At 43.3% G+C, this 23,470-nt stretch overlaps 1 long non-coding RNA gene across 1 annotated transcript in view; it reads right to left on the bottom strand.

Annotated features, from left to right (window-relative positions):
- Window positions 1-3,418: 3,418 nt before the first annotated feature.
- The window catches only part of LOC309870165, a 47,643-nt gene continuing 27,591 nt past the window's right edge, over window positions 3,419-23,470 (bottom strand). The window contains exons 2-4 of the long non-coding RNA XR_014314521.1: window positions 5,965-6,090; window positions 4,894-5,087; window positions 3,419-4,534 (exon numbers count right to left, since the gene is read on the bottom strand). This is a non-coding gene — a long non-coding RNA (uncharacterized lncRNA). The remainder of the gene's footprint in view (window positions 4,535-4,893; window positions 5,088-5,964; window positions 6,091-23,470) is intronic.

Raw genomic sequence — 23,470 nt, 5'->3', positions numbered from 1 at the left:
CTTCAGCTCAGGTCATGATCCCAGGGTCCTGGAATTGAGTCCCACATCGGGCTCCCTGCTCAGCGGGGAACCTGCTTCTCCCTCTCCCATTCCCTCTGCTTGTGTTCTCTCTCTCTCTCACTGTCTCTCTCTGCGTGTCAAATAAGTAAATAAAATCTTAAAAAAATAAACAAATAAAGGATGTCGATAGCTTTCCCATTCTCGTCTGGATGAAAGGATACAATGAACCCATAAACTCCACTTGAAAGGAAAACAGCCTCTATTTATACGCTTATATTTAAAAGTATATTTCAGGAATATTCGTCTTAAAGAGGAGGGACATTCTGACACAAGCTACAGCATGGGTAAACCTTGAAGACCCTGTGTTGAGGGAAACGAGCCAGACACAAAAGAGCAAATACCATCTGAGTCCATGTATTTGAGGCACCAAGAATAGTCTGACTGGTAGAGTCCAAAGGAAGAGCAATGGTTACCAGGGGCTGGAGAGATGGGAAATGAGGAGTTAGTGTTTAATGCGGACAGAGTTTTGGTTCCAGCAGATGACGTAAGTTGTGGAGATCCTGATGACGACAGTTCCTCAAGGGAGGCTCTTCATGCCTTTGCACTTTTTGCTTCCAAATGGCTACAATGCCACGCTTGATCCTGGGCATATTTTACCAAAATAATAAAAGAAAGCTATATCTCAAAGTAAACTTCCTAACATCATACATAAAACAAAGATGCTACAACTACAGAGAGGAAAAAGTGCATGACATGGGCAAATGAGAAATAAGGTTACAAAAATTAGTAGGTATGCTTATCCAAATTCTTAGTCTTGTCCCAAGGAAAACAAGAAACGAATGTTTACATTAGAGTAACTTAACTAGAGCTTTGCATGATCTGCAAGATATTTCTGTCCGTTCCTAAGGTGAGAATGAAGGAATAGGGGAGACCATGGAAGGGCTAGTTACCTCGCCCTTCTCAGAGGTCATCACCATCCGGGGGTGTGTTATTTTATTTAAAGAAGCAAGAGTGTATAGAAGAGTTGAATCACTATGTTGGACACCCAAAACTAATATAACACTGTGTGTTAACTTCTCTGGAAATAACAGTAAATGAATAAGGTAGCAAGAATTCATCCAATGTACAACAAAGTCAATTTCACGTGCTCGGTGTATATTTGATTGTAGCAAGCAATGAAGGGTGACACCTGTTAAGGGTGTTTCCCTCAACAGGTGAGGGCTGTGTGGCCACCAGCCTATCTTGCATGCCTAGTGTCCCATGTTGTCCCTAATTGTTCATAAGGACACTGAAAGGACTCTGCTTTCAGGAACCAGGGAGTTCTAGAACCTGAACATGCATGAGTCTCCAAGAGCATTAATTCCTTAATACACATTAGAATAACGCACCCTCCTAATAATGGAAAGTCGGAGTCCTCGATGAAAATACAAGAAGGAAAAGGGTGGCTTGGTTCAGGCTTGTTTAGCACAGAGGATAAGTGAACACAGTAAGAGAAGTTCCAGAAAGAGGAGCAGAACACAGAAAAGCAGTTCAAAGGGGAGAAGCAGAGGAACACAGGCCAGACAAGGCTCAGAACCTGGATCCAAGGAAGGCTCTGGGGTTCTAAGCTCCCTGCAGCACGGGAGCTGCCCTTCCATGTGGGAACGCCTCGCACAGGTTGGTGACAACGGTGGTGGACAAGGCAGGGCACAGGCCAGGCCAGGACTTCGCCGTGTTGGAGTAATGAGCTACCACCAGCAAACTGTGTAAGAAGAAGCTGATGGTCAAAACAAGACTCCCTTCAAAAGTCCTTCCAGTTGGGGTGCCTGGGTGGTGCAGTCTGTGAAGCGTCCAACTCTTGATCTCAGCTCAGGTCTTGATCTCAAGATTGTGAGCTTGAGCCCCACATTGGATTCCACGCTGGGGATCCTACTTTTTAAGAAAGAGTCCTTACAGATGAGAAAATGTAGAACATTTGTCCTCAGCTGGCATAGTTAGGTTTAAAGATTGGTCAATATGCCGCTTTCTATGAAAAAGCAATCACTGTGCTCTGGGTAGTGGGGAAAGCTTTCTCCTGGTAAAGCCAAGTTCCAGACTTACGGGGCCCTCGGCCTGTACAGATTTCCCTGCAGGCCTTGTTTGCAGACCATGCACCCAACTTGAAACCAGAGGGTATGTCCTCTGAGCTGCTGTGGCCGTTCCTGCTCAGCTCCCACGAAAGGGAAGGGACCATGGGTGTGGTCACTGCACTCCATGGGCAGAACCCCAAGCCATCCTCCTGGATCTGGCCAGAGCTCGTACTGACGCACTGTTTTCATCTCTCTGCTGGCTTTTGGGCTGTTGCCGGGGGCCCAGTCATTGGTCTCTGGGGGAGGGAGGCCACTTGGCCTGGACTAACGCCCCCTGCTCCTGGCCGATGGAGCCCACCTCGCATCCACCGGGCTGCTCCTCCAACCACACCCCTGGGGCCATGAACATAATCAGGGCCAGGCTCTCCATTTGTGGTCCCACAATGATGCACCTTGTACAGCAGAAGCCACTCCCCGGTGGCCTGACAGTCGAGATGGCCCTTCTGTGCCACCTACCGACCACCATCCTGATCCCGGGGTCCTGACGGTAGAAGCCCAGGTTAAATGTCATAGGAGGCAAACTGAATGGGTTAGGCTCCTTCCTCTCTTGGTCAGGTTTCTCACAGTGGCCAATGGCGTGGCATGCTCGTGGGAAAACTCGCCGTATTTGGGGAGGTCTCCTGACTTTTGTTGCATCGCCCAAGTGGAGGGTTTCTCATCTTTTCATGGTATCAATAGCAAACCACATAGAGGATACACTGTCTCTTTCTGGAGCAAAGGGAAGACCTGCTGTGTGCCCAGTACAACAGATCAGGCTTTCCAAATTCAGGGCTCCCCTGCTACAACCCCCCCATGGCACGTGCATGCCTCTGTCTGGACCTGATGGCCTCCTCCCTCTGGGGAGCAGTGGTCCTGACTCAGCAAACACAACACTCAAGGTGCCTGCTGCACCAAGAGTCGTCAAGCCCTTTCCCTCTGATGTGAGGTCTCTGTCTGCTGGGAGCGTCCACAAAACTGGGGCAGCCTCACCTGTTGGTTGCAAATTGGGCAAAATCTCTGACCCTTCAGGGGTCTAGATGTTTCTAGTCGGGAACGACACTGTCTGTGTCTTCCAGGCAACCCATGGCTGGTTATAAAACAGACAGAGATCAACCACAGGCTTTGGATGCCTCAGACGGGCATCTCTATCCAAGTGTGAAATGACAATATGCATGGAGGTGCCACGTCTGGGAGAAATTCTTCATTTTAAAAATCAGTATCTTCACGCTCGAAATGAAAAATCACTCTAATCAACCAAAAGGCACTTTGGGGAGTACTCAAAATATGGGAGTAATATTCACCTCATAATTTTGTTTTATTGTGATGTGTGAATTAATCCAATAGTCATTTGGGTATTAATAATCCGCGGATGGGAGAAGAGAGAAAATATATATATTCCGAGCGGAAGAGGTTGACAGAAGGGCAGGGGCAGGCCATTAACTCCAGTCGGAGCAGAGATTTTCCTTCCTTTCAATAACCCCGAATGCAGTTACTCTGCCATTTAATATCATTATTTTGGTTCTGAGAGGACCATTCATCTTATAAATCAATTAGTTTGAGGAATGGTTAATTTCCACAGTTAGTATTTGGTTTTGTTGAAGTGACTCCGAAGCCCGTCGGCCCCGCTCGCCCCGCAGGGGTCCCCTCGCCCGGCTTCCGAGCCATCACTTTCACAGGAGCTTCCCTGGGACCCGCGAAGCACATTATTGGGTTAGCGGACCCCGTGAGCGGAGTCTGGCACAGAACGGGAATGTTCGATTTAGGACCTGGAATTGGTGCCCATTCTCAGAGCCTTTCTGCTGCTCACATGTGCACTCTAGAAGCGTCACCGCACCCAGCGCCACGGACGCCAGAGCCCCTCCAAATAAACAAATAACCCAGGTAGAGTCAGCGAGTTTCCCAAGCACACACAGCTCCCTAACAGGCCCCCTGACTCTCCAGCCACAAACCATCCCTTTAAGTCTCTCCTTCGTAGAGACGGTGGAACCACCACCAGCACATGCTTACCCGGAGAGACCGTCTGGTCTGCAAAAGGACACAGCCGGACCATCGATGACACAGAACTCTGGCCCCAAGCTCCACAGCATTCGGCCCGAGGGTCAGGACCTGGGCACAAATGACCAGCTTCCCCCATTCTCACCGCTCTCCTCACCCGCTAACTCAGAACCACACAGAGAAAGATGGGCTCCCCTAACCACCCACCTGGGTGCCCCACTTCCGCTCAGCCACCCCAGCTTCCATGCGCCAACGGCCTCTGTCGGGGTGCCCCCAGAGCCAGGAGAAAGTGTCTCGGTCCCTCCCGAAAGCACGTGGTGGTAGCCGAGTCCCGTGGCCAAGTCCTGTGGCCGAGTCCCATGCTCCGGCAAGCTCCCCGTGAAGAGTCTTGCTTTTCTCATTCGGTTGGTCTTCATTTATTTCTACGCCAAGTAATAGGAGTCTGGGACTTGCTAGTGGTTCTGTAATAAAACCCTTCAATTACTGAATTGCAAAACTAATAAAAGTTAGGGGGTTGGGGGCCAGTTAGTTTGTATGTTTGCATTGCCATAAAAGTGCACAAAGTGAAGATAGTGAAAATTAATGTGGGACCAACAAAGCCTCCTCCCTGTGCCCAACATCCACAGCCCACACCCTCCCCGGTGCTTGCCCCTAGAATCCTCAGGGGGCTAGATTATGGGCAGCTGTCCCAGCGCTCGACGGGGTCTGATGGAACGCAGGTGTGGGCTTGTATTTCAATCCAAAAGGAAAACGTACATCTGAATTTTAAAACGTATTGGATCCAGTGTATTTTGGATACAGCCTTGGGGACCAAACCCCCCGCTGAGCTGTCCTGGGGTTATCGGCTGGATGCTGGGCTCAGGTGGGGCCACAGGGACAGACGTCACATTCACACCCGGCAAAGAGCCAGGATCCCATTCAGCTGGACTCCTTCTGTTTTGAATGGGGAACCTGAGCCCCACAGGTTCCCAGGACAAAGCTTCACACATTCCAACTTCAGGATCCCTAAATGTGAAAATATGGCAACTGCTTAACAATGGTAGGTGCCACAAAAGAACAAAGGTCACTTTTAGCATCATGATTAGTAAACAACATTTTGTCATCGTTATCACCAGGTTCGGATTATCTTCCTGGTTCATATTATGAAAGTTATCAGATTTTCTACTTGTTTTGGCTTCTATTCGTTTCTTAAAATAAAAAAGCTAAGTTAAACAACCAAAGGAAAACCCGCAATATGCAAAACAGCTTACGTGTGGCTATAAAGATAAATGGTGAGACCTTTTAAATAAGGTAGGATTGCTCCTCAGAGAATATTTTGCCAGGATATTTTCTAACGAAGTAACCATCAGGGAGGTCATGTTCCCTGGGAGATCATTCCCAATTCAAATGATTACAAATAAGGTTTCTTTTACCAGATTCTCCCAGTTATGCAGGCAGAGGCCTCACAGTTAAATCAGAGCAGTTTCCTTGCTTCTTTATTTGGGATAAGGAGGAAAATCACCAAATGTTGACTCTCAGAAGGCTCCAAATGAACATCTGATTAGGCCTTTTACTTTTATGAGTAAACCAAGACCCGGACGTTCAGTTCTTTGCTAAAGGTCTTTCTGTTCAAAAGTAGCATATGTAGAAAATTGGATGGCCATTTTGCTGCTTGGTAACGGTAATAAAAACTAAGTTATTTGAACCTGGCAGTGGGCACCACGTTTTATCTGTGTTTATTCATTTAAATCTTGCTTCTAAAACACATAGCCCAATGGATAGTCTTTGTCAAACTAAAACTCAGTGAACTGTGTAATAATCTAGGCAGTTTGATTTCCAGACACTTTCAAAAGGAAACCACAGTTTAAAATAATATTTCGCAGCATTCTGTAAAGTAATCCACCTCTTTTTCTAACCAGACATTCGACAGGAGTTCTGTTTACCTTGCATTCTCTAATTAAACCACCCTGACAGTTTTTTGTTCTTATACGACTATCCCCATTTTTTGGTGGTTGAGTGAAAGCATTACCTGTTGATAAAAGGAAGCAAATAGAAACAATCTTGTAGGAAATCTTGGTTTTCCGGAAAAATTATCTTCCCTCCGTTTTGCGGCAAAAGCCTCTAATAGATTACGGCATAAATCATTTATGATGCCCTCAGACAGTTTCCAAGCCATTTGGCGACCATGAATACAGCAAAATAATGGAAGTTACAAAGTAAATTTTTTCTGTTTTGTCAAAGTCCCGTGATGGCCATATTAACTTCCTGTCCTTTTCATTTCCAGGTGAGATGCTTATTTGGGGCACACTGTGTTCTTTTTGACCATGAGCTTTCATCACCCCTTTTTTCCCCCTGTGATGTAATTACACAACGTCCTGTCACCTGCCCTTTTGAAGGACAGCACTCAGTCCCGTTTGCATTCTGGCCACACAACAGAAGCGAGGTCCTGTTAGTATGCTATTTGTTAACTCTATTGGAAACACCTTCCTAGAATAAGCCACATGTGTGGGCAATCCCTTTCCCTCTTTTGCAGAAAGAGCCAGGGGCTGGGAAGGCAGCATTTGGCAAAATGGTGTTGCCAGGTCACAGCTGAAAACAGGTGCTTTCAGAAAATGGTAGAGAAGTGGCTGCGGGAGATCATGATCTCCCGAAAAATGTCATTTCTCTGCAAAGATGAATCCCCTTACAAGAGAACTGAAGAGTCCCTCCAGATAAGCATCAGCTGCAAAGTATCCACTGACTTTGATGATCCTATACAAACCCCAAATTGTGGTGATTGAGCAAAAATGATATTTGAATGAGAGAAGGCATTGCTGAGTCAAGGAATTCCAGAATCAGCAGTGTGACCAGGATTCTCATCCCCTCCGCAGCCACTGTCATTAGTTCAAGGTCAAGGTTGGTTATTAAATACAGGAATCGGACCAGAGAGCCAAGGTCCCTTTTGGTTCAAAGAGTCAGGCATGGTGTATAATGGTCTTATCATGACTCTAACACAATTAAAACAGCTTTTTGTTATAGGTTTAGATGCAATTGCTAGTAAAGGCTTTATACATTAAGCGCGTGGAGAATTAATAAGCAAAGAGAAAGATTCCATTTTCGGTGATTTTCTGCTAATGAAAGGCTTCCTCCTCCCTATAAAACGGGTTGTTCCGCCATCTGCTGGTCGCTCTGGGACCTGCAATAATTTTCAGGTTTCAAGGGCACATTTCTTTTTCTTCTGTTGTCCCAAAAAGCTTTCTAAATGTTTTCTGAGCTTCACATAAGGTACTCATAAATGCCAAGACAGTTGTCATAGTCTAAAAATAATTAAAATAATGGGCTTTTTACTGTGCATTTCCAAGTGTTTCTCCAAAGAGGGTCTGATACATAACATTTTAAAAATAAGATGTCTAGATTGAATTTGTTGACATAAATACGGGGATTCTGTGTACCTTAGCTACATAGTATTTAAAATGGAGCCCCTTCTCACCTCTAGACTCCCTCCAGAAAGCTAAAGGCTACAAAATAGCAGCTTTCGTGGCTTCAGCCCCCTAACAGTTCCTTCCCAGATGCACAGTAAGAGAACGTCCCCCAAAATATTGCCCCTGAGGTGTGAGGCATATGCTGGCATCACTGTTCAGGAGACAAAGCGCAGTGAGCAGCAGGGTGGCACGGACCACTGAACTCCAAGTTATGATAACTAAACATCTGTTAATGACCAAAGAACAAAGACAATGTCTTCTTAGCAGCGGGGGAATGAACTTTTGGTGGAATTATCAAAGGAATAAATAAAGGAATCCCCCATTATTCACTACATAAAGGTCCCTGAAATCATGTCTTGCAACATGAGATGCATTTGAAGATGTCCTAATGACATTCCTCAAGACCATGGCACATCGGTCCCTTTTATAGTAAACAAAAAGGTAATATCGTTCCAGTGACTCCTTACGGTTCTAATATTGAAAACAACCGAAGTGTTTTCCTTCGTAGCCCTTCACATCAGGCTGGCCTGCAGAACTTCCTCCAGAAGAGTCTCGGGTCTGGGGATTCCAGACGCTGCCCAAATGTCCCCTGAGGCCACGTCAGGTGCACACACTGAAGGTGATAAGCAGGAGGCAGCCTTTAGGCTGAGCTCTCTCTTTGAAGGAGAACATGATAGGTGCCAGTTTCTACAAAGGGTACACAGTCCCGTCCTTATCCCTGGAAGCGACCAGGCAGCTACAGACCAGGATTGGTGACGAACATCATTCACATCCATGGCTGCATCTGACAAGCCATTTGGGGGCCTCTCCTGGAGGCTCGCCCCCTCTGGCTTGAGCCTCCTCCAATCTATGACAGCCTGTGATTTAATCACAGGGCAGGGGAGGTAGCATAGACTCAGGAAATGCAGCCTGATTTGTTCGACGCCTGGAAAACATCTCCAGCATAGGTAAAGTTATGCAATTCAGATCGCCGTACCATGATTCACCACAATTTGCTTTATCTCTTCCTGCATTCCCATCCGCCTCACCCTCTACCGGGGGCCAGGAGGCAGCCTGCAGGAGGACTGGGCACTAATGGACAGGGCAGGAGGAGAGAGACATTCATTAAGGGGCTCCTTATGCTCAAGGCGGTGTCTTCCCAAGCCTCCCTCCCACGCTTCCTGAATTAATAAAAGACACTTCCAAGCCAGCACAGTCCAGTGATATCTGCCCCTCCATGTCTCAGTCTGTGATTGAATCCAAAAGTCCGAATATGTGCCTTCCTTGATTGTTTTCGGGGGGCTTTCATAAGTCTTATGGGAAAATCTTTAATTGGCTTAGATATAGACAGGGGAGGGGCAGAGAAGCAAATATTTAAAGCCAATGAGCTCTGATACTTTCAAAGGAAAATTGTCCTGGCCCCAGACCTCATCTTGCTTAACATATTAGGGCTGGGCAATCAAATGAATGAAAATGTCAGGAAGGGACATAATCAAATCCAGCTAGCGACTGCACACGCCATGCCTTATTAAATAAGGCCACAGCCCAGAGGACCTGGACACCCATTGCCCTAACTCAGTTAGTTCCCTCTGCTTCCAGAGAGCCCCAAGCGAGGAGAGAATTGGAAAAAGCAGATTTGAACATGGCCAACTTGAAAACACCAGGCCCATAAGACGCTATATTCAAATTAAAGTTTTCCTTTCTTTTCTTTTTTTTTTTTTTTTAAGAAATTCTCCCTTTTTTTCCAGCTTTATTGAGATATAACTGAGTTGTGGCATTGTGGCATTTTAAGGTACAACCCAGCAATTTGATAAACTTGTATATTGCAAGATGATTACTACCTTAGCACTATCACGTCCCATGTTACCACTTCTTTTTGTGGTGAGAACATTTACGATTTTCTCTCTCAGCAACTTTCAAGAATATCAGGCAGTATTGCTAACCATAACCATGGGGATGTACATTCGGTCCCCTGAGGTGCTTGTCTTACAACTGCCAGTCTACACCCTTTGGCCACCTTAACCCCATCTCCCCCACCCAAGACAGTAAAGCTGTATGATCTGAATAATCTTTGTCAGTTGGCATGCTTTAAGCATTCCGGGATCCAGTCGAATGCTGACACCCTGAGAATCTTTCTCTGAACTTTGCAGTATATAAAATCAATTTAAATTTCCCCACCACAGAGAGTATCAGCTCTGATTTCTTAGTTCCAGCATTCTCGTAGAAACACAGTGGCTAGTGGTTTGCTTTCTCCTTCTTCTTCTTTTGTAGGAAACAACACTACCACTCAAAGTTGTCATGATTTTTACTTCTTTTTTAATTAATAAATCATATATTTACTCCTGTAGAAGCCTAAGCAAACAGGCAAGTGTGTATCCACTACAATTCTCTTTCAACATTACGGAAATTGGCTTATTCCTGGATGTCTCAAAAGCTTCCTAAATACATAGAATTTAGATAATTACAAAAGGTTTTTGTAATGGAGTCCCTTTTGTAAATCAATATAAAATGACCTGAAATGGGGCACAAACCGGAAAGCCATTTGTCTTAATGGGGTCTTAAGAAAAATGGGTAAAAAAGGATACAGCTTTACTGTCTTCTTAATAAATCAAAGCAAGGAATAGTTTGTATGATCGGAAATGTAACTTTGAGAAAAATTGAACTACATTTTTAAAAACAGAATAATCCTGGATATTGTTTTGAGAGTCAGAAATTTTGTGATGGATCGCTTTAGTATTAACACTTCTTTAATCCTTTGAACCCAAAAAGCAAATAGTAAATTACACATCTGAATGCAGACTCATATGTGAAATAGACTATTTCAGTATTTTGAGAAGCATTTGAAACATAAATTTAAAACTCACATATTCATGAAATTACCCCAGTATGCAAATCCACATACTAATCCAAATATCCAATAATAGTTGATTATTGAAAACACCACAGTTTTAGAGAAGTAAAACGCATACAAGATGGCCCAAGTTTCTAATATGCAGCTTAGAAACATGGAGTATGAAATTTACTTTGCTGCCAGAATTTCTTCCTTTCTAAACCCCAAAATAATTCTGAAGTCTTTAGTTCAAGATAATATTTCAGGTTACACTTAAAATTGTTGGTTTGTTTGTATCCTGCCTGTGACTCGTACTAGCTACATAATTATTAGCTAATAGGAAAGAATAGAAAACACCTTCACTTTTGTAAAATTCTGTTTGTTTTCCTTCAAGAAGGAAAATGTACTCGCTACCCTGTTAGATAAATTAAAAAACGTGTAAGACACAGGAAAATTTACTTAATAATATTTCCTGTATTAATAGTGATCTCTAATGTCCTTGAAGTTTTATTTGGCTCTTTCTTTTCTTTTTCAAGTTTGAAATGTCTCTTTCCAGTTTTGGAATCAATAAACGAATACAGTGCTACAGATACACAGGGAGTGATATGGACACAATCAGATTCTTGAAAACATTTTCTTTTCTGTTTCTTTTTTTAGGTTTCCTGTTGGCCTGTCACACTGTGTCCTCCCGTGTCTTGGAAACCACATGGGGAAGTAATAAAGTGCATCTCTCCGTGCACAGAGAAGCAGTGTTTATCAAACAACCCAGAGAAATGGTGAGAGCCCGTTACAACTGTTTCCATGTGGTTGTTCGGTCATTCAGAGCAAAGGACAAGACCAGGACACAGGAAGCACCCGTGAAAACGAACAATGGATCATGGGCAGTGTAACGGCTTAATTTTTAACAAAACACGAAAGTCTGACCTGATCTTAGACAAAATAAAAAGTAGCAACAACACCCCTGTCCATTGCCGCCCGACGGGGAGGCGGCAGCAGGACTTTGCATCTCAAAAATGTGCCTTTCCTTAGCAGAATCCGGCCCGCTGCAGCGCTTCTCCCAGCAAGAAGGATCAAGAGCCTTCAGAAGTAGAAACGGATACTGTCTTCCAAGGAGGAGACAAAAATCCAAGGATTTCCTCCCCGGGAACTTCGGAGAGGTGGACACACGGGCTTGAGGACGGAGCTCCATCTACAGGAAGCAGGAGAAACGACAAATTCGATGTAAACCAAGTACGCACCCTAACACCAAGAGAAGATGCTTTCTGCTTCTTGCAAAAGATGCTTTCGGCTGAGAAAGTTCCAGACAAGAAAGGGAAGTGAAAGGTAGACAATATCGATGTGGTGCTTTCATTATTGAGGCTTTGGATCAACTTCAGAATTTTCTTCATAAACTTAAAAAAAAAAAAAAAAATTTCAATGTCGGGGCGCCTGGGTGGCTCAGCCGGTGAAGCGTCTGCCTTCAGCTCAGGTCGTGATCCCGGGGTCCTGGGATGGAGCCCCACGTCACGCTCCCGGCTCAGCAGGAAGCCTGCTTCTCCCTCTGCCCCTCCCCCTGCTTGTGTTCCCTCTCTCGGTGTGTCTCTGTCAAGTAAATAAATAAATAAAATCTTAAAAAAAAAAAAAAAAAAGTATCGATGTAGATTCATCCTGGGTTTAAAAAAATAAAATAAAAATGTTTCACTCTGGGGAAGGCTGTCCATAGGCGGGACCCGATGTAGGGGGCGGGGGACACGGCAGGGGACTCTCTGTACTTGACTCTCAATTTTGCTGCAAACTTAAAGCTGCTCAAAAAAAAAAAAAAAAAATAGTCTTTTTTTTAAAAACTCTCATATTGAATCCGCCCAGAGCTCGAGGTATCTATATTCACCCCAGGCTCAGAAAAATATGGTTATTTCACTTTTTTAATTTTTTAAAGATTTTATTCATTTATTCAAGAAAGAGAGCACAAGCAGGGGGAGCAGCAGAGGAAGAGGGAGAAGCAGATGCCCCGCTGAGCAGGGAGCCCAACACAGGGCTCCATCCCAGGACCCTACCTGAAGGCCGACGCTTAATCGACTGAGCCACCCAGGCGCCCTGAAAATATTGTTACTTTAGATGTCCTCTCTTCTCTTTGTTCTGGGTCCTGCCCATCCCCTCCTGTGAGCAGAAGCAAGGGCTTCAGTTCTGCCTTCACTAAATCTGCTCCTTCTCAGACCATGTGCACTCTGAGGTCCCCAGGGCTACCTCCCCACCCAAGACACACTTCTGTACTTCACAGGCAGGTTCAGGCTACCATGTCACCAGGTCTCCCACTCCTGGGACAGGAGGGATGGTCTGGAGGGGCTCAGCATTGCTCTCCCTGGAGAATCTGTTCTCCAGGTCAATAACTAAGGTCCAGGGGCCAGGACCAAATCATTGGGCCAAACTTTCCCTTTTTATAACAAAATTTTCTCCTTTTCTTTCTTTCTTTCTTTCTTTTTTTCTTTCTTTCTTTCTTTCTTTCTTTTTTTCTTTCTCTCTTTTTTTCTTTCTTTCTTTCTCTTTCTTTCTTTCTCTTTCTTTCTTTCTTTCTAGATTTTACTTTTAAGTGATCTCTACACCCAACATGAGGCTCAAACTCACAGCCCCAAGATCGAGGGTCACAAGCTTCACTGACTGAGCCAGGCAGGTGCCCCAAGATCTTCCTTCTTTCAAGGGCCGCCACTTGCCCAGTCTCATCCGCTCTCCTCAGTTACAGGAACCTGAGCTCTGCAGACTTGTATGATACAAACTTCAAAGACAGTATCTCTGGATGGGGAGGGGTTGGATCCGTGTTTTGTGGGGTCTGGTGCCGACATGGTACCGGGAATACAAAAATATGTACGAGCGTTGAATATTTGTTTGAAATGAAAATAAACATCTCCCTGAAGTACAACTTTTTAAAAAGCTGATAAATGCCACAAACATCACATCTAGAAAAAAAGGGTTTTTTAAATTAATTAGCTGCCCACCATACCTGTATAATGCTTCTACCTGCATTTTTTATCATATTCTCTTTGACCACCTCTTCATATGGAAATGCTCTTGTAGGATAACTTTTATATTTTAAAAAACCGAAAAATCATAATTCAGGTTGTTGTTTGTTTGTTTGTTTTCTATAGCTAGACTGCCTAAAATCTGAATGTTTGTTATTAACGGTTTTGAGAAGCTCATGTCACCTTCACAATTCATAGCTGATAACTTTGTGTGAATTTTTAGGATTCTAGTCAATTTTAAGAAAATCTTGGTCAAGGTTATTGCTCCTCTGAGCTGCAGGATTTCAGAGCATTTCAAGAACCCTTGTGCAGTGACTAATCATAAACACTCTGCCTCAACAACCCTTACTTTCCAACACATGTAACATGTGAGGACTCTGAGAAAAAAAAAAAAAAGAAAGAAAGAAAAAAGATACAAAATGACAGCATCCATCAGAGGAAACCGATGTCCTCCCAAGATTATATTGTGTAATCAGAGTGCTCTTGGGTTCACACAGTGTCATGGGGACACTTGTGACATTTTCTGCGTGTGGCCTTTGGTGTTATGGACAGAATGTGTCTCCTCAAAATTTACATGTTGAAGTCTGAATCCCAGTGATGGCCTTGGGAGCTGCAGGCCCTATGAGGGGGGCCAATTTTCCTTATAGGAAGAGACATGAGAGGGTCAGGCACACACCGGAGGACACGAGGAGAAGGCGGCTCTCTGTCACCCAGGGAGAGGACACGTTGATCTCACACTCCCAGAGGGGTTCCTTGATCATTTACATTTCAGGTAATTCTGTCTATCCATGTGGGTTTCAATCCCCTTCTTCCCAATAATATCAAACCCTCCGTGAAGATCTGCCCAGCCCACATAACGATGCTTCCTGAGCTGGATTCCAAACGTGAGGAGGGGAAGCTCGGTGAATGTCCTTTCTCAAAGCACTGGCAAAGATCCCGGTCCTGCCTTCTGTCCTGCTGCAGGCTAATAGACTAGGACAGTAACTACACTCAAAGACTCTCAAAGATGCTCTGCCCACCAGAAACTGCAGATAACACATTCCACTTCCCCAAAGTTATATCTTATTCATTTTTAAATAACCCCTTGAAGAACTAATCATCGGAGATGTTCTCAGCCAAGCCAGGGCTTTGCCACGGAATTCCCTCCAAAGAGCATCAAGCAGAGATCACACAGACACATTCTTCTCCCAGTCGAAAGACCTCCAAGTTTCTGAGACCGCATGCTTAATTTTTCATCGTTAAGTAGTCTAACTCCAAAATTGGGTTTAAAATGCTCTCATTGGACAGGGATCCTGCCTTGTTTATGTATCCAGTCTCCATTTCCAAATGAAGGAACTGCATCCAGGATAATCCATTGGAAGAACAAAGGTGACGACCTACCAGCTTCGACTGCACATGAGCTTACATGGAGTGACAGCACGTCTGTGAAGTTCTACTCACACGTCATCTCCTCCAGGAGCCAGGTGAGGATCCGCCCAGGAAGGAATACCAGTCTCTGCCCCGGGGATCCCAAGTTTCTCAAATTCGGTAAATGAGACACTTTCAGCCTCAGACCTTCAAGACTGAGTATCCCCAGTTCTCCATTACATATGCGTGATGATAAACTAGTAAAATTCTCAGTTCTGCTCTGTTTGGTAACGCATGGTGGCCGCCGTGCGATTTAGAAAAAAGTTTCCTAACATCCTTAACCAAATAAACTGCAGGAAATCTGGTTAAATGTCGTGGATTAAATATATGCGTAGGTATGTCTGCTCCTTCCAGAAGTCCTACTAAAAGGACAGGCAAGTATTAAGCTCCCAGAAATAGTGAATGGAGAAAACACGGCATTAACAAACCTTAAAAAGAAAGCAGGAGGATGGTGGGAATGGATTCAGAGAAGAAAAGAAAACATGAATCCTGAGCAGATTTCTCATGAAGGACCTCGGAAAGATCAGGAATCAGAAGCACAAGGTACCGCATACAGGTGGAGGGGGTGGGGTGCTCAAAACCGGGGTGACTGGCAATGAGGTCTCCAGGATCCTTTCTGTCTCTGAGCCTAGTGGCTCTGCCCATCCCCCCAGAGAGACTCAGTACCACACAGCAGGCCCTGTGCATGACGGCAGGCAGGACTTACCATAAAACTAAGGAATTAAATTGAAGTTTATGAACTCAACTGTGCAATCTTTCTCTTCTCCTCTGCCCAACTCCTCAAAATTGAAAATTGATCATATGGCCTTCAGGCAGAAGATAGGACAAAATTGGTCTCAGAGGAAAACGTTAATGGCCGACAATTTTTTGTATCCTAGGCTCTAGCAAGAAAATGAATAGGTCCACATCCAATCACCTGCCTACCCCACTGTAAACACAGAGCTTTAAATTAGCTTTTTACGGATCCATTTTTTAACAGCAACAGACAGTTAAACATTACAAGATACTTTAATAAAACTTCCTAGGGGAAAGCAAGAAGTAAAAAAATTTTTTGAAGAAAAAACAATTCCGCAAAGTAGAAGAAAACATTCAAAAAGTACAATTAACCTCATCAAGAGACTAAAAGAACACATTGAATCTTGATATTCAACAAGAATCTTGATATTGAATGCAAATAAATTAGGAATTTAAAACATCATGATTAATACAGAATAGTTTGTATGATATAATCAAAGCAGTGTTTCATAAATTGACATATACACTCAACCAAATGGAATTGCCACTTTGGTGATTAAAGAATGACTGAATACTTACAATGTCCTATGATTCATCTTAATAGGAGGGAAAATTAAGATTACAGAAGGTCAGTCATGGAGGTCCAATACTCAGCTAATAGTACCAGAAAGAGCAAAGACACACATGTGCACACACACACACAGATACACACCCAGGAGAGGAAACATTATAAAGAAATATCAAGATCTCAGAGAATTATATTGCAAGATTTTCTATCTTCAAAGGGACCAGCCAGCATCCATTGTATTGACTACAATATTAAAAAAAAACCCACACCAAGACAAATCAATACGAGTTTTAAAAACACCAAAATTATGAAGAAGATTCTAAAAGTTTCGAGAAAGAGAAAAACAGAGATGGGCAACTACAAAGAAGCAGGAACCAGGACGGCATCAGACATGTCAACAGCAACCTACACTGTAGAAGACAATGACACGATATCCTGAACAAAATCACTTTCCCCTTCATGCTATGTTGGAGGAGATTAAAGACAAGTGAGACTGTGTAAGTTCTCCAATAATGTGCCTCCTTATACATCCCTGCTCAGGTTGAGGATAGTGTCCATAAGATAACAAGGTAAGTGAAGAAGGAGGAAATTCTGAAACCCCTAAGACAGCCCGCCAAGGAGAAAGGGGCTGAAGATAACAGATGGGTATGAATCGGAGACACAGGGCGAGAGCGTCAGAGGAGTGGACGAGACACCAGCTGCAGACAGGGAGTCCCAGGGAACAGTGTGTGCAGAGCCATGGGAGGGTGGCTATAACAGGAAGATTTTGAGGAGAAGAGAAATCAATGCATTTGGCCGTGGGAAGATAGTTCCCAGTAAGAAGGCGTTTTGCCATTTAATTGGAACGTTTAAAGAAGTTATTTAAGGGTATATAAAAAATTGATCAAATGGTCAACAACGTCAAAATGAAAGAACAATCGAAAATTCCAAAACAAGTAAAAATCATAACAAGGAAGTAGGGGCATTTTTTTTTTTTTTAGTAAAGCAGTGAACGGTAGTTACAGAGTCCTAATATTATAGACACTGACCCGTTATTAGTGCACAACGCTGATATAGCACATAGACTCCACGGAGGAGAGGAAGGAGGGGCTTTGAAAAATAACATGAAAGCCATTTTTTTTAAATATATGGAAGTAGCTAACAAGAGTAAACACTTGAAAAATTACAAGCTGTCACCTCTTGGTGAATGTGCCCAGGATGGTGAGATGTAGCTCAGAGATTAGCTCCATTTGTCGTGAATCTTGTAATAAGATCTGATCTTTAAAAAAACATGTGCCCTGGGGTGCCTGGGTGACTCAGTGGGTTAAAGCCTCTGCCTTCAGCTCAGGTCATGATCCCAGGGTCCTGGGGTCAAGCCCCACATCAGACTCTCTGCTTGGCAGGGAGCCTGCTTCCTCCTCTCTCTCTGCCTGCCTTTCTGCCTTATTTCTTCAAATAAATAAATAATATCTTAAAAAAAAATAAAAATTAAAAAATTAAAAAACATGTGCTTCACCTTGATAAGGATCTACTATAAATTTCACCATTTGAATTCAAAATACATAGATGTAGTAAAGTCTAGTTCATAACATTTTTGGCATCTAAAATACTTTCCTTACAGCATATAAACTTTTCAATCCAAAGATCACCAAATCCATGTTTGCTATTTAACCTTCTTTGAAAAAAAGGCAATATGAGTACTGACTACAGAGAATGATCTCCAAAGGATTTCTTCATGGAAGAATATAGTCGAAGACTTTGGTCCTCTTAGCAAGTCCGTAAAGAGCTGGTTCCATGTTTCTATGGACTTCTTGAAATCTGATATGGAAAAAACATCCAGGAAATATGGGGATATGCTAATCAAGCTATCTGATGATAGAAAAATCATACTTAGAGGTTTCAATTAATCAACAATTAAACATAAGTGACTATCTTTGAGAAAGTCAAAGTAGTGTTAATCTTCTTACTCAAGAATCTTGTGAATCCTTGGAAGACTGAGTATGTGTGAAGTCAGTTTAAGGGGTTAATATAATTATTGTTAGAAAAGAGGTCTGTGGTTAGAATTAATAGTAGTTTTTAAACATTAAAGAGAAGTCAGTTGAAGTAGTTGTCTTAAAGCCATTTCATTTTCCAGTATGAGGGTTTGGGTCTGTGCTTTTTGTTGTTGTCATACAAGTTTATGACCAAAATCAACAATATACAAAATCTTATACCTGCCTTTAACATTTTTGGCAAATAGGTCTTTTTCTCTAAAAAACTATCTACCCCACCATGGCCGCCATCTCCAAAAACACAGGTGGGATGAGCAACAGCCCAATGACACAAACACAGGGCCACATGTCCCCTGGGCCATGGACTGCAGATCCTGGGAGACAAGCTCAAGGCTGGCAAATGGGGAACCTGTCAATCAGGAGAAAATGCTCTTAATCTCCCCGGTTTCCCCTGAAATGTATTTAACACGACTTTCTGGTGTTCTGTGCTGTCTACTAAATACACACTCGAGGTGCTCAGACCTTGAGCACCAGAAGGCCAGAACCTTCCCCATGGACAGTCCCAACCATCTATACATAATTGTGACTTGCCCTGTATCTGACAATCCCCCCCAAAGTGCTTGCATGGCTAATCTAGGGCCATAAAGCAAGAAGCCTTAATGCCCAAAAATGAAATATTGGCTTCAGAAGACAGGAAGAGCATCGAAGGAGAGACGAAAAGACGTAGAGAGCATTGGCCGTTCATCAGTGTAATCCTAACTGTGTGTGTTCCTAGCAGTGAGCAGCCCTAAGTCTGTCAACAAAGAGACTCAAACACTGGTAGGTAAGTCACAGGCTCACACCTGTGTGACATGATGCACTCACCAGAGCAGGAAAACTAGGTGTGTACACTTAATCTTTGACATTCTAAATAAACTTGTGAAAGAAATATATCATTTTTTAAAAGATTTTATCTATTTTATTTGACAGAGAGAGAGATCACAAGTAGGCAGAGAGGCAGGCAGAGAGAGAGAGGGAAGCAGGCTCCCCGCTAAGCAGAGAGCCCGATGAGGGGCTTGATCCCAGGACACCGAGACCATGGCCTGAGCCAAAGGCAGCGGCTTAATCCACTGAGCCACCCAGGCGCTCCAAATACATCATTTTTTAAGAATCTGCTTGACACATCATTTTAATCTATTTATCACACCCAGCTGATTCCACCTTCACAAGGCAGCTCTTCAAATATTTGAGAACTCGTGGCATGTTTCAACACATGAGTTTTCTGTTTAACTGGATAATCACAAGGTCTTCTAACCATGAGTCACGTAAAATATGGTTGAGTATCTCCACTGGCCTGAAAATGTTCCTGGAGGCATTTACTGCTTGGCCATGATCCCGTGTAAAGTTGTATTGTTTTCAAGGGAAATGAGACATTTTGGAGAAAACTTACCAAGAAACAAGTGCCTGGTTTCCAGCTTCCGCTTTGACATGTGACAGGCATAGAAGCTACCACTCCCATTTTATACCAAGGAAAAGGCTAGACAAATTGAGCACAAACGACTTCTCTTGGACCCAACAGAGAAACAAGGCTGCAGGGCCACCTGCCATCTTGCAATCTGGACACTGGGGAATCCAGAGGGCCACAGCCTCTGTTTACCCAGACCAGAAGCTTCTGGAGCCACAGACACAGGGCACTTAAATTGCAAGATTCTTGAATTTCTGAGATGGGTGTCAAACAGTAAGAAGTCACAGTCCTGTGGGTGGGAGCTCATCATTTCCTGACCACACTTCAAGGTAACCCAGAAGATTCTCAAAGTAAAGACTCCAGAAAGATAGCCTTGTGGCTCTGGCAGGGAGAGAAGAAGAGTAATCCAAGTGAACCAGAACATTCTCTTTACCAAAGGCTCACCCTTCAGGAGAGAAGACTTAGCTAGCTTACCTTAGCTGGGGGAAGGTCTTTCTTCCACTCCAGCACACCTAACATTTATGTCTCACCCAAGGGGGTAACACAAAAACAGAGTCAGAAGGTGAGGGCCTCAAGGAAACAAATGGGGAGCTCTACAGTCAGGAAAGGGAGAAAGGTGTCAGGGGAAGAAAAGCTATTTCCATGGGGGGAGAAACACTCATGCAAGTCACAGCCCAGAGAGAAAGCACAAGGGATCTTCAGGGCAGTGAAACTCTTCTGGACAAGATGATAATGGTGAATACATATCATTATGCTTTTGTCCAAACCCACAGAACTTTAGAGCACAAAGAATAAACTTCAACATATGTAAATTTAAAATAACTCAGGCACCCAAGATGGTATGCAGAATTACACATGCATGAAAACAGCCCATGGAACAAGGAGGAAAGAGAGACTGATCTATGTAATTTTGCAGTGGGCATGTCTGTAAGACTGGAGTCCCAAGAAAGTGCACATCAATCCTGAAGTTTGGCCAGTAAAGGTATGCGTGCATGCTTTCCCACCAGGAAAACCACCACGCAAGTATACTTGAGTTGAGCAGTTAAGTGGACGGGTGGTTAACGAGCAGTTAAGTGGATGGTTTGAGTCAGGTTCTCGTTTTGGGGGCGAGAGGTTACAGAGAAGCACGGGAGAAGTCTCGAAGTGATGCCCATGATACCATGAGTAGCAGAGAGAAATATAAACTCATATTCAACTTGATCTAAATGTATAGGTTTACACATAAAAATATTAGAGATAGATGCACACACATGGGATAGTACACGCTCTGGCATCCGAGAACCAAGAAGCAGTGATTCGCACCAATGGCCACGTGTGCACCTAGCCCCCCATCCCAATGCCTGACACCATTCTCCAGCAAAAGGAATGAGGCTCCTCAAAGCAATGGCCCATCCCAGGACCGGTCAGTGGAGGAAAAGCACAAGTTGAGTCTGGGGCATCTTTGTCACGCCGAAGACCAGAGATATCAAGCAAACAACACTGGTGACTGAACACCCTGCAAGGAGGGGGTATGCCAAAAGCACATGGGGGACACCTACGAGATAGCCAGTGGCCACAGCTGGAACAATGTGAGCAAAAAAGTGAATTCCTCTCTGATCGTAATCCAAAATTTAAAAAAAATAAATCCATGAGTCCCTGCGAACAGGAATAATCAAATAAACAAATAGTAGGCAAATCTCCCATGCCTGAGTATTTCTCATCACTTGTGCTGATCCTCTGCCCTCAGAGCCAGAGCCTAACTCGCACTCTTTAGGTGCAGGCTAAGCTTGCTGAGTTCCTGCCCAAAAAGGTCGTATGCAAATGTGGACGGAGAGTAACTGTCTCGGAGGATCCTGGAAAACTCCCCGTCAGCCCGGTGACCAAGGCTAAGATCATTAGTGAGAGGTCATCGTCAACTGTTAATAGTACCGAACTCAGTATGTGATGTGATGGAAAAGGCATGCTGCCCCTGAGATTGGACTCCATTGAACTCTAACTCGACTGTCATCGCAAGAGAAAAACATCAGACAAATCCCATCGGAGGTGGATTCTACAAGCTTCCTAACTCGTCCTCCTGGAAACTGTCAACGTCATCGAAATCAGTTAAGGTTGGGGAAGCCGTCCTGGCACAAAGGAGCATAAAGAGACATGACGACTGAAAGGAAGGTAACGCTCTGGCTGGGCTGGTGGAACAGGGAAAAGAGTGCGGCAAGAACTCTGGGAATCTGCATAGAGCACGGGCTGTGTCAACAATGTATCAATGTCATTTTGTTAATTGTGACGAATATTCCACAGTGAGGTGAGAAGCTGCTCATAGGGGAAACTGGGCTTGGGGTATACGAAGTCCCTTCCATCTTCACGATGCTTCTATCAGTCTAAATTTACTCCGAAATTAAAAGTTTATTTAAAAAAAAAAAAAACTAATGCTTATTTTTTACACATGTACAAGTTTATTTGGTTTTGTGTGTTAGTCATTTGACATGGAATATGTGAAAATATTTTGCAATACGCATGCAACAAGATATTTGCAACGAAAATATTTGCAATAGTCATGTAACATTAAAAGTCACTGATTTAGGGGCGCCTGGGTGGCTCAGTGGGTTAAAGCCCCTACCGTCAGCTCAGGTCACAATCCCAGAGTCCTGGGATCAAGCCCCGTATCGGGCTCTCTGCTCAGCAGGGAGCCTGCTTCTTCCTCTCCCTCTGCCTGCCTCTCTACCTACTTGTGATCTCTGTCTGTCAAATGAATAAATAAAATCTTTTAAAAATAAAATAAAATAATAAAAAATAAAAGTCATTGATTTATAATTTTTCAGTGAGTGACATTAATGTTTATTTGGGCCACATCTCTCGATTTTGTCAGATTAGACAAGAACTCATGACCCAAATATATATTTCTCTTTTTTTAAAGATTTTATTTACTTATTTGAGAAAGAGAAAGAGCTTGAGCAGGGGAAGGAGCAGAGGGAGAAGCAGACTCCCCACTGAGCGGACAGCCTGACATGGGGCTCGATCCCAGGACCCCGGGAACATGAACTGAGCCAAAAGCAGATGCTTAACCAACTGAGCCACCCAGGTGACCCAAGTATATATTTCTAAAATTAAATCCCAATAAATCAGACAGAGTAAGTTCAACCTCTAATCGATCTTATTCTAGTCTTTCCAGTATGGCTCTGATTCGTCTGTAAAATATTAAGTAGCTAAAGGGACGCCTCCTGTTCTCTGTTTTAAACTTTCTTTAAATGAAAGCCGGATCTGGGATGTCTCAGGATTTTGTGCCTCTCATCTCCGTCCTGTAAATAAGGATAACAGTAGAATTGACATTTAACAAACAGTTTTATTCTAATAAATCTGTAAAAGAAATTTGTGAGGAAGCATTCAAATAACAAGTGGATGTGTAGTTTGACTGTAAGAATATTGCTTTTAATACAATCATTTGAGTCCAGGACAAAGGAGAAAGGTCAGTGAACCAGGATCAAAAAAAAAAAAAAAATGCAGCAATAATAGCTAGGAGTTTAGTTTTCTAAATGTCTTAGCATTTGGCTTTGAGTTATAACTTGGCGTGGACATTACTATTGCAACTGAATGTGCCCTTGTCCAATGAGCCTCTTCTTTGATGCTGAAGTGAAGAACAAATGGTTAGTAATATACTTAACGTTCCGAACCTCACTGTGAATCTTCTTTGGTGAATATAAACTGTCCTGATTTCTTCCATCCAACAAATAAGCAAAATTTCTTCCATCCAACAAATAAGCAAAATAAAAAAGAGATAACGTGAATAATTTTGACAGAGGGCTTTTCTTCTTAATTTATATTTTGTCTTTATTTCTCTTTCTCTCTCTCTCTCTCTCTCTCTCTCTCTCTCTCTCTTTAATCTGTGATAATAGATTTCAGTTAGGAATCCTTTCTGAGCCAAATCATAGGAGGTTGAGTCAATGCTGAGAACACGTAGCAGACAAACCATTTTAATTAGCTGGCTAATGCATCATGTTTTGAGAAAAAATACACTTACTGTTATTACCTTCCAATTTTAGAAATGAAAT

This window comes from Mustela nivalis, assembly GCF_964662115.1.
Source record: "Mustela nivalis genome assembly, chromosome: 7".
NCBI classification, from domain to species: Eukaryota; Metazoa; Chordata; class Mammalia; order Carnivora; family Mustelidae; genus Mustela; species Mustela nivalis.
This window is presented reverse-complemented; position numbering and strand designations above follow the sequence as displayed.